Source organism: Pleurodeles waltl, chromosome 6 (assembly GCF_031143425.1).
Source record: "Pleurodeles waltl isolate 20211129_DDA chromosome 6, aPleWal1.hap1.20221129, whole genome shotgun sequence".
In the NCBI taxonomy this organism is placed as follows: Eukaryota; Metazoa; Chordata; class Amphibia; order Caudata; family Salamandridae; genus Pleurodeles; species Pleurodeles waltl.
In genome coordinates, this window is record NC_090445.1 from 181,550,586 (window position 1) to 181,566,143 (window position 15,558).

Consider the following 15,558-nt stretch of genomic DNA (forward strand, 5'->3'; position numbering starts at 1 on the left):
TGAAAATGGCAGTTTAAAACTGCACACACAGGCTCTGCTGTGGCAAGCTTGAAACAGGTATTATTGGCTTTTGCAGTGGGTGGCAAAATCAGTGCTCCAGACCCACTAGTAGCATTTATTTTACAGGCCCTGGGACTTACAAGTAAATTAAATATGCCAATTGTGGAGAAGCCAGTGTTGCCATGTTTTAGAGGACAAGCATGCCTGGTCTAGCAACTCTGCACAGCCTGCGGTAGGTACTAAACAAAAATATTCTGCTGCAGTGGAAGTAAAGTTTGAACACAGTGACTTCAAGGAGCTGTGTACACAGACCAAAGTTTTAGGTGATTCCACTACACTGATAGCAGAAATACACGCCTCATGGCTTGCTCTTCAGAAGCATGATCTATCAGTTCCCACACTTATTGTGTCTGATTCTGCCCTATGTGTTACAACTTGGACTTACCACATTGGCACTTGAGCTCATTCAGATTCGAAGAGCATATTGATAAGAGCAAAGTGGCTTTGGGGAAAGGTAGCTGTTTTAAAAGACAAACTTTCTTTGGTCCATGTACAGCACCATGTAGCATGTAAAAGTGTAGGCATTTACACTGAAGGGAAACCTACAGCTGACTATGCTGCAAAGACAGCAGTTTAAACCTTTAAGAATGCTGCTGCAATTTGATATCAAACTAAGATTAATGCAGACATCATGATAGCAATACAAGCAACACTGAAAGGCGAAAAGCCTCCAGATGGTTTCCCTGCCAGATATTCTTATAACTTCACCAACGACAATATTGTTATGGTTTTAATACTTGAGATAGGCGCATACCTAATCAGCAAGCTAGATTCGATTGAATTAGGGCAGTTCATGAAGGGATAGCCTTGGCTCACGCTGACATCCATGCTACTTTGTCAGTGCTACAGCAACAATACCGGTGGCCATATTTGCCAAAGAAATGTGTACAGCAGTGTAACGTTTGTCAGCAAATAAAGTATTTCTCTGTTTTCAGACTAGCACATTCTCCCATCACGATATCCAGTAAACCTTTTGGGGTCCTTTTCCTCACTCATATCAGTCCACTACTGATTGTCAATCAATGTAAGTACATATTGATTGCAGTTGATTCCTGCTCTAGATTCCTTTGAGTGTGGCCACAAAAGACAATTACTTCTTGAGTGGTCATAAGACTAGTAGTGCATAATACAGATAGGAGCAGTTCATTCATTTTATTCAGCTAGTAGTCCTGGCCTCCATCATTTATATAGGACGATGTGTCAGTTTTGGGGTGCGGCTGCTATACTCACGCCCTTTCCACCTGGTGATCAAGAGAGCCAGTGGTACACTTAGGCAAGCTTTGACTGCTAGGGTATTGGACACAGGATTGTCGTGGTACTCCATTCTGTATAGGACTCAAAGAGCACTCAGTGACTTGCCTAGAGGAGTATTAGGTGGTCTCACTCAATACCAGATGTCTGGAGTTTCAATATATGTGCCTTATCTCAATCTCCCTAGAGGTTGAGCCAAAAACGAATGCATTTGACCTTGTCATTAATGGACGCTTGAAAAGTAAGCCTTCGGACCATTATACATACCGTATATTCTAGTTCTTGGGTAGAAGGCACAGTCACTGTAATCCTGCCCACCACTTCGTGGTGCAGAAAATAACAGGAAGCTGGTGATCTACCAGTCTAAGGGAAATATATATTTTTTCCTAGTGGGGGCATTGCCAGACCCTCCTGGTTAGCAGTCCTAAAAGTTTTTGGAAAACATTTTCTGATTTTAACAGCTATACCTGATCTAACCCATTACAATATTTTCAAAAAGCTTAAAAAGATTTTGATTACTAGTCACAGATTTATCAAATGTATCTGTTTAACCCTGTTTGTTCATTCGTTTCTTGAATAAGGTAATTAATATTACAAAGAAAATATTAATAACAAATATTCCCAGGGAAATTAGATTTTTAAACAAGGCTATGAAACAAACAAGTTGCATTAACTGTATTTCTCTTAACGATTTAGGAGCACCATTAATTGTGAAGATTAATGAAATTAGAAATGGAGAGAAAATATCACTGTTATTGATGTGAATGAATTGGCAGATAATGGAACATACACTTCAGCATTACGTGGTTCAGATGGCATAGTCCTGTGGCATATAGATACTGAAATGTGCATTTGAAGGGTTGTGTCTAAGGCTTCTGGCCAATTAGCATGTAGATGAGACCATAGGTATAAAACTTACTCCCCTACTGCTATAGCTGCTTTCAGTGTTCAGAACATGTGCCAAAGATGGCTATCCCAATCTAGTTTTAGTACTGTAAAGAAATATGTCAGATATCAATGAAGATGATTTAAGTAATTTTTGTGTGGCCTGAATCCAGTGAAAAATAAAATTTGTAGCCACCTTGATTAATGCTGCTGTGAAGTACTTGGATGCTCTGATAGAAAAGCTGCAGACAGTACTAGGGAAGCTGATAGGGACAAAATGCAGATCACTTTCAGAGTTGTGGACAATGGTTTTCAGACTCTTTCAAAACACATCTACACAATCTCTACTATCACCTCCACCACTTTAAGTGTTTTGCAGGAAGATTTTAATTCTTTGCAACATGTGCACACTGAAATGTGTGCTCTATAACAATTGAGCTGGGAACTGCAAACACTTAAATTAAATAAAAGCCATAGTTGCTCATAAATGACTCCGCCGTCCTCCTATTTAATCTCACCTCAGGGCAGATAACGATTGCTAAAAAAGAAGCATCATAAAGTCTCTTATCCTTCGAGTAGATGAGGAGTACTCCTTTTACTGCAGCTAAAGCAAATCAGTCTTGACCCTGCTTCAATAGGAACATTCCATCTTTAACTGCCTAACTAGGTCCTCCCTGAAACAGAATACAAGAAACTAAAGTCTGGTTTCGGTCAAGAATGATTTGCATGTGACTGGGACCAAACGCAGGAGGCACAGTGTGCAAAGTAACCAGGGATTAGGATGCGGCCTGAGTAATTACCAGTGGCTGAGATTAATACATGCGTTCTACCTTTCACTTTTGTGTATACTTCAGTGTGGTCAGCCTAAGTACACCGGGTATGCCCAGATGTGATCCTGTGCACACTGTGCCACTGGAACCAAGCTATATCTGGCTGATGAACTCTACTAAGAGCAAAACTGGTCTTGGGTGGCTTGTGTTTCGGTTCAGGAAGGACCAGGCCTGGCAGTTTAGACTGGACTGTTCCTTAGGAACACGGCCAAGACAGATCTTCATCTGGCTGCGTCCAAACTGAAGTGGCATGGTGTGCAAAATAACAGTGGATTAGGATGTGGCCCAGGTCATTACCAGTGGCTAAGATTAATTCAGGCACTCTAGCCATCACTTTTTTGTATACTTCTCCTTTACAATTACAGCGCTTGCAACCATTTGAACCCCGGCCTTGCTAGTAAACTCCCTGCAGCACTTGCTTATTTAATTTATTCATATCACATGCTTTTAAGAATTGGCTCCTATATTGTTCGAACAAATTAATCCTGTTGTGGGTATGCCCAGGGCTACAGTAGTAAAATTACGTACCTTCTTACATTTTTCCACTACAACAAAGGTTTTTGAAAGTGGTTCATGGCCAAAAGGAAACATGATAAATACATGTTTCGGTAAATTAAATAAGCTTGTTGCAGTTCTAACTCAGAAAGAGGTCTCTTTAAACTCTGCAGCTGAGAAATTCGTCTCTAAACAGCCTGTTCTGCATCTGAGATTCAGCAGTTTCTGAAAACTCAATTTCTAACTGATTTTGTTGAACTGTTGCACAGTGAGGGCCATGTTTCGAACACAACTGGCCTGACCTATGTTTTTAAAACCTTTGGATCTGGTTTGATGACTGGCTTTAAAACTATTTTTGAATGCATTACTTCTTTTGTTGGTACTTTGTTTTTAAACTTTAGTGGAATATCAACTACTTTTCTCATCATGGGTTGCACAATTATTTTTTTTCCCACTGACAAAATAAAAGAATTCACTTACCCGACTGAATTTCAATGGCACAAAGATATTGCATTGTAACTTGGATATTGCCTGCTAAACCAAGTATGGCATATACCTTGTTTTGCATATGTCAACCTCCTTGCATGTTTTGAAATTTCCTTTTGAACAAGAAGCAGGGAACAATGCTTAGCACACACTCCGATGGCAATGTCCCTACTTCACAGTATAGGATTCAGTACCCATGTCAATAAGTTCCAACTCCAACAAATATAGGCACTCATTTCAACATTGGCGGTAAAAACCACCTACCACTGTGGCAAGGGCCACCAAAAGACCGTCGCCGCGGCTACCAGACATCCTCCACATTATGACCACAGCCAGATTTCCGCCACAAGAAGGGCTGAAATCCGGCTGTGGCCATACTGGCGGGTGGCGGTAAGGTGGCGCTGCTACCATCAGCAGCACCACGCCAGTAGACCGCCGCCAGCCGTATTATGACAATTGATACGGCCTGGCGGTGTTCTGCTGGCGGTAGCAGCGCCCTGTTTCATCTCCTGCTAGTGGACCCCCTGGATGCAGGTAAGTCGGGTCTCCAACAGGGCAGGGGGTGTTGTATGTGGGTGTGCGTGAATGTATGTGTGTGCGTTAATGCGGGTGTGTGTGTGTTGAATGCGTGTGTGCATGCACGGATGTGTGAGTGCGGGTATGTTGTGAAACGTGAATTCGTGTCTGCATGTATGTTTGGAAGTATGTGCAGATGTGTCTGATTGGATGTATGTATGCATGCGTGTATGTATGTGTGAATGTGTGTGTGTGAAGGGGTGGTGTGGATGTTGAGGGGGTATGGAGAGGTTGGGGGTTAACTGGAGAGGTTGGGGGGTAACTAGGTGGGGGGGGGGAAGACCCCTATCAATGACAGGGAAGGAATTCCCTGTCACTGATATGGCCAACCGCCATGGTTTTCGTGGTGTTACGAACGGCACGAAAACCATGGCGGTAGGCGGGGGTCAGAATCCCGCAGGCGGCATAATGGCGGCTGCTGGGCTGGAGATGAACATCTCCAGACCGGCGGCTGTTACCACTTTGGCGGTCGGAGTGGTACATTGGCGGGTTGGCTTAAGCCAACCCGCCCATGCCATAATGTGGCGGTAAGTACCGCCAGCCTGTTGGCTGTACTTACCGCCACATTATTGCCAACCGCCAGGGTCATAATGAGCCGCATAGTCCTTTCAATGCTCCATCTTAAATGCTGTTACAGAGAATACATACCCCAACAAGCAGAGAATCCTGGCATTCTTTAAGACAGCACATCCTCTTGTAGTATGCATGGTAATGAAACTTTGGGAGGGTGGGGGAGATTGCTGTTGCGCTGCATGGAAAGCTCCACATGCAACTCGTCCAAGAGTGCTTTGGTCACAAGCCGAAGGCCAATGGGTAGATCTAGTAATGGTAAAGGCCAATAGTCTGTACTCTCTACTCTCTGGTGGAGCAGTCTTATAATGTGTGCTCTCTGCAATGGTGTAACAGTAACAACCTCTTGCTTGGCAGGCCTTTTTTGATCCTCTTCTGCTATTGACCATTACCAGCAAAGCTTCACTTTTGGGATGGGACTCTCAGTCACATTACTTTCTGATGGATACAACTACCTGTGGATTCCTCACCTCATGAATACTCCCATGGCGCCAGCATTCGACGGAAATCTTCTTACTAGTCTCTGCACGTCGACGAGGACGTCACTGTCTCGCACGCGACGCCGTCTGACGTCATACAGGCAATAAGAGGTCCTCGACGACGTGCGGACGTCAGTTCCCTTTTTTCCGTGCATTCGAAACGGTTATCTTCGAGGGAGCAACTGTTACTCTTGCGGTTACAGTGTATATCTTGCTGCGTACTCTTTCTCTGTGGAAATAATGTCGCAGAGAAAGTCTGGATTTAAGCCTTGTCGTGAGTGTGGAGGCAAGATGTCGGTGACGGATCCTCATTCCGATTGCCTTTGGTGTTTGAGCTCCGACCACGACGTCTCGACTTGTGATTCGTGTCAGCGCATGAATCCGAAGGCCATTAAAGAACGCGAGGCGAAGCTGTTTATGGCCAAGTCAAAGGAGAAGCATCACAAGAAAAAGTCTTCTCCAAGACATCGGCGTCATCGAGACTCCCGGCGCCGTAGAGAATCTCGGCGTCATTCAAGGGAGGCTCGTTCCAGGTCTCCGGATCGGCGCCGGAGGACATGGGAGGTCAGCCCCACGGTGACGCCGCATCCTTCGACGCCGTTGCTCTCTCCGACGTCTCCAACTTCGCCTGGACAGGCGTCGGTGATTGAGGTATTGGAGCCTCAGGTGTTTTCTCCGGCGCAGACGCCGAGGCCGGCGTCGGGGTCGCCTCCGAGTCAGGCACCCCAGTATCCGGCTTTTCCCACCCCTGGAGCCGATAGTTCCGCATTCTTGAATGCGATGTATGCCATCTTCCAACAGATGGCTCCAGGGGGTGCTCCGGCTGGGCCTTTGGCCTTTTCTTTGGGTGATCCTGCGCCTCTTCGGCCGGCACCCTTTATGCCCTTTCTCCCGTTTGGGAACGTGGGCTCGGCGCCAGTGTCGGCGCCGGTGGCCGCTCCGATGGCTTCGGAGGGATTGGCCCCAGGGATTTCCATCCCGTCGACGTCGAGATTTCGGCCTGTGACTCCGGTGGGTCCATCCGTTTCATCTGCTCTTCAGTCGGCGCCGAAGTTACCTGTGGCGCCGGATGCGGCGTCGGTGGCTTCGGAAGATCGGCGCCGATCTCCGACTTCGGCGGAGGTGTTGTCGACTCCGCGGATTGAGCAACGACTGCATTCAAGGAGGCGTGCTCTCCGGGTACTAGAGGAGCAGGAGTACCAACGAGCCCTAGAGGAAGGAGAGCTAGAGGACTCGGGTGATGGGCTGCGTGGACTGGAGTCGGCCAGTGGGCTGGACACTTCCCCTGAGTGGGACCTTTCGTCCCCGGGGGAATATACCGAGGAAGCTGCTTCCTTTCATACAGTGGTACGGAAGGCAGCTAGTTTTTTGGACCTGCCTTTGCCGGTGGTGGAGGCGAAACAAAACCTTTTGACAGAGGTGTTGCATCCGGCCTCAGCCGCGGCGGAGCCTCTATTACCTTTTAATGACGCTCTGCTGGATCCAGTTTTAGAGGTGTGGAAGAAGCCGGCATCTTCCCCAGCAGTCCACAGAGCCGTGGCCAGGAGGTATCGGACGGCTCCAACTGATCCTGGTTTCCTATCTAGGCACCCTACGCCGGAGAGCTTGGTTGTGCAGGCCTCCTGTTCGTCCAAATCAGCGCCTGGTTCTTTCCCGACGGTGCCTGGGGACAGAGACTCAAAAAAGCTAGAGGCGCAGTCGAAGAAGATTTTTTCGTCCTGCAGTCTGGCGTTAAAAGCCACTAATGCGACCTGTATCCTGGGGAGGTATATTCATGCTCTGATGGATGACATCTCCTCTTCGTTTACAGAGCTTCCCCAGGGTCTTTTGGATCTTGTCTCTGATGCCCAGGCTGCTGCGACCCAAATTATCCAGACGGGACTGGATACCACCGACTCGGTAGCCAGAGCAATGGGCACAACTGTGGTGGAAAGGAGACAGGCCTGGCTACGTAACTCGGGCTTTTCGGCAGATGTACAGTCCACATTGTTGGATCTCCCGTTTGATGGGGACAAACTGTTTGGGGCTAAGGCTGATTCGGCCTTGGAACGTTTTAAGGAGAGCAGGGCCACGGCTAAGTCGTTGGGACTCCAAGCTCCTTCTTCCACGGCCTCTTCCAGATTCTTCAGGAGGTTTCGTGGATTTGGGCGTGGCTCTTCCTCCTCTTCCTTTCGGGGAAGATATCAGCAACCTGCCTCTTCCCACCCCTATAGATCTTTTAGGGGGAGGGGTAGGGTCCGCACCAGGGGAGCCTCTCAGCAGCACTCTGCCTCTTCCTCATCCTCTGGCGGGGTGCAGCAGGGGAAGCAGCCTTAGGCTTCCACCATTTCCCACTCACTCCTCTCCTGTAGGGGGAAGATTACAGCATTTTCTCACCAAATGGGAGACTGTTACGTCGGACTCTTGGGTTCTCAGTGTTGTGGGAAAAGGCTACACCCTTCCCTTTCGGGAGTTTCCGCCCCTCATCCCGCCCTGCCCTTCGTATTGTTCACAAGAACACCTCCTGTTGCTAGAACAGGAGGTGGAAGTCCCCCTTTTAAAGGGTGCGGTGGAGTTGGTCCATGAGCAGGAAAGGGGTCAAGGAGTTTACTCAAGGTATTTCCTGATTCCCAAGAAGGATGGTCGTTTGAGACCAATTCTGGACCTGAGGATCTTGAATTGGTTCCTCAAGCAGGAAAAGTTCAAGATGCTGACCCTAGCACAGGTGCTTTTGGCGTTGAACATGGAAGACTGGATGGTGTCTGTCGACTTGCAGGATGCTTACTTTCATATCCCGATACTCAAGTCACACAGGAAGTATCTCCGGTTTGTGGTGGGATCGCAACACTACCAGTTTGCGGTCCTTCCGTTTGGTCTTACTTCAGCACCTTGAGTCTTCACGAAGGTGATGTCGGTGGTTGCGGCAGAGCTCAGAAGGAAGGGGATAGCAGTATTCCCTTACTTGGACGATTGGTTGATCAAAGCCAAGTCCCCGGAGCTTGTGTTGCGTCATCTGCAGTCAACAACCCAGTTGTTGTTCGACCTGGGCTTTTCGGTGAACGAGCCCAAATCTCACCTGGAGCCCTCTCAGCGCCTCCTGTTCATAGGGGCAGTACTGGATACGACATTGGGTCGGGCCTTTCCTCCGCCTCAGCGGATTCAAGATATTCAGGATTTGGTTCCAATGTTTCGAAACGGAGCGGTAGTTCCAGTCCTCAAGGTCCTTCGTCTGCTCGGTCTTTTTGCCTCCTGCATTCTGTTGGTCACGCATGCTCGCTGGCACATGAGGGCTCTTCAGTGGTGCCTCCGAAGGCAGTGGTCTCAACACAGAGGGGATCTAGAGGGTACTGTCAAGATCTCCAGAGATGCTGCTGTGGATTTGAAGTGGTGGATTGCAAGCAACAATCTTTCACAAGGAAAACCGTTCCAGCAGTCGCCACCAGTGGCCACAGTCATAACGGATGCTTCCACTCTAGGGTGGGGAGCTCATCTGGGGGATCTGGAGATCAAAGGTCTTTGGTCTCCAGAGGAACAGATTTTTCACATCAATCTGTTAGAGTTACGGGCTGTACGTCTGGCTCTCAAGGCCTTCCTCCCTTCCCTTCGTGGTCAGTCGGTACAGGTCCTAACGGACAATACTACCACGATGTGGTACATAAACAAGCAGGGAGGAGTGGGGTCGTACCTTCTCTGCAGAGAAGCTCTTCGACTATGGTCCTGGGCAAAGGACCATCGGATTTGCTTGATAGCAAACCATCTGGCCGGAGTCTTGAACGTGCGTGCGGACAGTCTCAGTCGCCACTTCTCGGCAGACCACGAGTGGCGTCTCCATCCAGATCAAGTCCGTTTAATCTTCCAGAAGTGGGGGTTTCCTCGGGTAGATCTGTTCGCCACTCGAGAGAACGCGCATTGTCCGTTGTTCTGCAGCCTTCAGTATCCGATGCAGGAAGCGTTGGGGGACGCGTTTCAAATGACCTGGTGCGGCCAGTTGCTTTATGCGTTTCCTCCCATACCCTTGATTCCTCGAGTATTGAGGAAGATTCGCCAAGACCGGGCTCTAGTAATCGTAATAGCTCCGGATTGGCCAAGGAGGGTGTGGTACTCCGACCTTCTCCAACTCTCAACGTGCCCGCCGCTCCGTCTCCCTTTCAGGGCAGACCTCCTCTCGCAGTCGCAGGGGCAGGTTCTACACCCCAACCTCCAGAGTCTGCACCTACATGCCTGGAGATTGAACGGGGCAACCTGAGTTCCTTCTCTCTCCCGCCTGAGGTAGTGGATGTTATATTAGCGGCCAGGCGACACTCCACTAAATCTATCTACGCTAATAGGTGGTCTAAATTTGTTGCGTGGTGTGGAGAGAGGCAGATTGATCCTTTACATGCTCATCTATCGGACGTTTTGTCTTTTGCTCTATCTCTGGCGCAGAAAGGTTGTGCAGTGGCTACCATTAAAGGTTATTTATCGGCCTTGTCAGCCTTCATATGTCTTCCAGACCAACCATCTTTATTTAAATCACCTATTGTTATCAGATTCTTGAAAGGTCTTCTAAATCAATATCCTCCAAAGCCATTCGTTATGCCGCAATGGGATTTGTCCTTAGTCCTGACTTTCCTTATGGGGTCCCCTTTTGAACCTATGCATTCTTGCCCCTTGAGGTATTTGGTTTTAAAAACAGTTTTCCTGATAGCTATAACATCAGCAAGGAGAGTGAGTGAGTTGCAGGCCTTATCAGTAAAACCCCCTTATACAACTTTTTATGGGGATAAGGTGGTGTTGAGGACCAAGGCTGCTTTCCTCCCGAAGGTTGTTTCACCCTTCCATTTGGCTCAGGCAATTACTTTGTCCACGTTCTATCCTCCGCCTCATCCTTCCAAAGAGGAAGAAAGACTGCACCATCTGGACCCAAAGAGAGCGTTGAGCTTCTTTATCGATAGAACAAAGGATTTCAGGCTGGAGGATCAGCTGTTTATTGGATACGTGGGCAAGAGGAGAGGAAAGGCAGTCCACAAGAGAACACTATCCAGGTGGGTTGTTCTTTGCATTAAAATATGTTACTCTTTGGCAAAGAAGGATCCTCCTGAGGGCATTAGAGCTCATTCCACCAGAGCTAAGTCGGCCACTTCGGCCTTAGCCAGAGGTGTTCCTGTGGTCGACATCTGCAAGGCCGCAACTTGGTCGTCCCTTCACACTTTTGCAAAACATTACTGTTTAGATTCTGAGGTTAGAAGGGACGGCCATTTTGCACGGTCAGTGCTGCAGGATTTCTTGGTTTGACCATTTAGGCACCCACCGCCGGGCGTGGTACTGCTTTGGGATTCTATTCATGAGGTGAGGAATCCACAGGTAGTTGTATCCATCAGAAGAACGAGTTACTTACCTTCGGTAACGACTTTTCTGGTGGATACATTAGCTACCTGTGGATTCCTCACGGTCCCACCCGCCTCCCCGTTGCCTTTATGGTCTTGCCAAGTAATCCTTGAGTGCGCTCCTCTTGATCTTTGAGGGTGCAATAGATGTATATATATAATATATTTATATATATATATGGGTATATGTGTATATATCTTTATGTATATACTTTGTGTGTGTATATATTTTAAAAGAGAGAGTTTTATATATATATATATATATATATATATGTACATAAAAAGATTTACAGTTATTCATACAATGTGGTGTATTTTTACAATATAATGGATGTTGCTTTGTTCTTTCATTGCATTGCCTGGTTGTTCTCATGCACGTAAAAAATGATTGGTACTGACGTCCGCACGTCGTCGAGGACCTCTTATTGCCTGTATGACGTCAGACGGCGTCGCGTGCGAGATAGTGACGTCCTCGTCGACGTGCAGAGACTAGTAAGAAGATTTCCGTCGAATGCTGGCGCCATGGGAGTATTCATGAGGTGAGGAATCCACAGGTAGCTAATGTATCCACCAGAAAAGTCGTTACCGAAGGTAAGTAACTCGTTCATCTAAACCATATGGACTTACAGCACCAAGGCCATCACATTGGTTAGTTTAAATGACTGACAGTCTGTTTAGCCCTCAGTCTTCCTCAAGCTCATCCGGGGGGAAGACAGTCCTAAAGGCAGACAACATGATCGCTGTGTACTACATTCATAAGCCACATAGAGAGGACAGCTGTCTGCACTGGTTCTGAAGATCAGGCATTTGGCATTCTGCTGCAAGATCCATCTGTGGCAGAGTACTTGTTGCGGTGGACAAAGACTTTTTAGATCTGCTCAGCAGGACATATCAACAAGTTCACAAGTGGGAAGTTCACCCAGAGGTCTTCTATATATATTTGCAGCAGCAGGGCAATCTGCCCATCGAATTCTTTGCCACCACCCTCCATTGCACTCATCGTAGTTGCCCAAACCTGGACCAGACAACCCTTGTTCTTCATGCAGCTATAGATGTTCATCAGCCTTCCTGGAGAAGCTCCCTCTGAGGCTGGGTCTTCTCACTCATTATCAGGGTAAACTCAGGCACCCAGACAGCTCAATTTGGCGATTTGCTACCTGAGGTCTTAGAGTATAGATATCGTTCCAGAGTAGTGTGTCAAGCACACAAACCCATCATATGTGAATGCTTTGTGGCCAGTTAGGAAAGTTTTGTCCTCTACTGCATATTTAAGCAAATAAACCCCTTTACAAGATATATTTTGCTTTCTTGTACTCTTGCAAGAGGCAGGCCTTGTATACACCTGCATATGCTTACACGTTGCCGTATTTGCAGCATATATGCAGCACATGAAACTTTCTCCCTCTTCAAAATCATTGTGGTTAAAGCCTCCATGAAGAATTTAAGAGAGTTGGTTCCCCCTAAAATGCTCCCTGCCCTCATATAGAATCTCATCATAGTCATATGTCTTATGAATCCTCTCTTTGAATCCCTCAAATCCTGCACTTTTTTCCTGTAATTAAAGGTAGCTTTCCTAACAGCAATAACATCACTCAAGTGTATTAGTGATCTCCAAGCCCTAATAATCCAGGAACCATTCATACAGGTCAAGAACAGGATGGTCCTCAGCCTTTAGGACCAGCCCCAAGTTTATGACCAAGGTATACTCGCCTTTCCCCTTCAGTCAGACCTTTGAGCTCCCTGTCTTCTTTCCATAACCAGACTCAGTAGTAGAAAGGGCCTTTCACATTGTAGCAGTTAAAAGGTCACTCTGGTACTATATAGACTGGACCAAACCCTTTTGTAAAATCATTTTTTTTACATTCACCAAACTCTTTAATGGACACCCTGTCTCTTTAGCTGGAATTGTGAGATGGGTTGTGAATTGCAGATAAACTTGCTTTGCTAAGACCCTACACAAGAACAATCCGCTTGCACAAAGGTTGCCATTTTGGCTTTCCTCTAGCATTGTACTAGGCGACATAACATCAGCAGAGCTGTCACTTGGTCAGTGCCACACACGTTCACTAAACACTACTGTATGACTGTTCTAAACCCTCAATAGGCAGTGGAACCTTCACCCTGACCCCTTATGCCAATTTCATTTTTCAGGCCTGGGGACCGAGAAATAAAATGGTAGTCACAACTTTCTAGTCAGGTTGTGGTCAGCCAACTGTAACACTTATTTTCGCACGTGTATTCATGAAAATTCGCAGATTTCACGATTAATCGATGCCAGAGATATACAAATTTGTTTGCCCTTAAATATCTCCTAAATTATGGAATGGACTTACACCAAATAACTAATAACACAATCTGCGAACTGGCAGCTGGCTTTTTGCTAAATTTGGTGTAATTCTGTGCAGTGTTTCGAGCTGTAGACGTTTTGACAGGTCATGTGGGAGTTAACATGGGAAAGTCAACTTTTTTTTAGCCCCTTTTTTCTCTGCCTCCACTTGACGGATCACTCCGAAAATAATTTTGGCACCATTGACGAATCTTTTCAGAAAAGTGCTACTTTTTGACTAGTTTGCACATGGAAAGTTTTGGAGTGATACATCAAGTGAAGGCAGAGAAAAAGAGAGGATCCTAAAACAGGTATTCCCCATTCATGTTCCCATAGGAGCTTTAGACATAGCTCAAACCTCTAAACAAACTAGCATCTAATTTGGCAGAAAGCTAGATTTTGGTCCAGAAGAGTGGAGGTTTTGGTGTAAATCCATTCAATAGTTGCATATATCATACGGCAAGGATCCATGGAGCCGACAGATCTCATCTTGATATCTGATTGGGTGCTACCACATCAACCAGTAAGTGGTGGCAGCCATCTTAGAACTCAGTACTCAGTCCCAAATCCTTAAAAAAAGCACAACAAAAAAGACATAGGGGGCAGGGTAGCGATAACCTGATCCGCTAAGTCTGGTGGTGGGGTACCTTTAGAGCCCCCAATTTTTTTGTTTTATTATTATTATTTTTTTGCCGTAAATTTGCTGTGGGATCTGTCAACCTTCAGTAAAATTAAAGAAAAAGGGGAAACAAGCATGGCCTCAAACCCACCAATCCCCCCGCTTCTCCAAAAACAATCATGGCATGGGATGCCTTGGGTGAGCACTGGGGCGCTCCCAGTAAATTAAAACAGAAAAAACGCCAGCTGCTGTGTGGCCTTACTGGGCCGCTTGTAGCAAGCCAGTGAGGCTGTGGGGGAACTGAAACCCCCGCCACTCCCATTTAAAAAATCAAAAATAATAATAATAATAAAAACAAGTTAGTGTCTTGAGATAAATATAACTGTTGAATTGTTAGGTTTTGGGCATGTAAAATCTGAACCTAACAATAATGTCCCTGTAAATTTTGTTTTTTGTTTTAGGGAATTTCTAAGGTTTTTAAAATTCGATTTCCCAACTATAACCCCTGTAACATTTGTTTTTTCAATTAATTTCTAGTGGGTTTTTTTTAACGTTAAGTAAAATGCCCATCTCAATGCACGGTGGGGGAGGGGAGTGGTGAGCTTGATTCAGGACCCAGCCTGGTATTGTGCTGCCCCCACCCAAGCTTGCAGCTCCTGCACCCTGTCCTCCTCCTTGCCATCCATTGTCTAAGTCCAGGCCCCTACTCCTTCATTACAGCCTTGGGGTTGTTGCTCTGCCACTGTCCTTCCTGCCTGCCCTGGACAGTTAGCTTGCTGCCCCATCCACCTCCTCCCTATCCTCTGTAGTCAGAGTCCATGCACCAGCCTCTCACTCCTGCATAATCTGATGTGCTGCCACTGCCCTCCATGTAGCTTAATGTCCCTGCCCACTTCTGCCCTGTTGTCCAATTTTATGCCCCATCACTGCCCTCCTGCTTAGCCTCTGTGTTTAGCTTGCTGACCCTACCCTCTTTCCCCGCCTTCTGATATCTGTGTGCTTGCTTCTGCTCCTTCCTTGTTTCCCCCATGTTACATGGATCTGCCACTGCCCCTCCAATCTACTCTGAGTGTTCCATTGAGCCGCCACTGCCCCTCCCACTTACCTAGCATGGTCAGGTGACTGCCGCCTGTCCCTGCCACCTCTACCCTACCCGTCCGAGTTCCAAGCCCCTATCCCTTCCCTCCTGTCCTCCATGGTCCATTTTGCTGCCACTCCCCTCTGCCCGCCATGTTCTGTTGTGCTGCAACTGGTCCTCCTGACTACCCCATGTGTGCCCTCTCTTGTCTGTGTCCAGCCTCTACTCCTCCCTTCTGTCCTCTATTGTCCTTGGTGCATGCTCCTGCTCCCTCCCTCTTGCCCACCATGGCTGTTGTGCTGCCACTAACCCTCCCACTTGCCATGCATTGCCTTCTGTGCTACCACAGCTCCTTCCACCTGCCCTGTGTGTCAGCTGCTGCCCCTTACCTTCTCCCACCTACCCTCCGTTGTCTGTGTCTATACCATTATAGTCTCACTGTTTCCCTCCATGGTTTGTTGTGCTTCTTTTACCCATCCCGCCTGCTCTCAATGGTCAGCTTGCTGCTCCAGCCCTGTCCCCTTGCCCCCTGCCCTCTGTTTTCCATGTGCAGGCCCT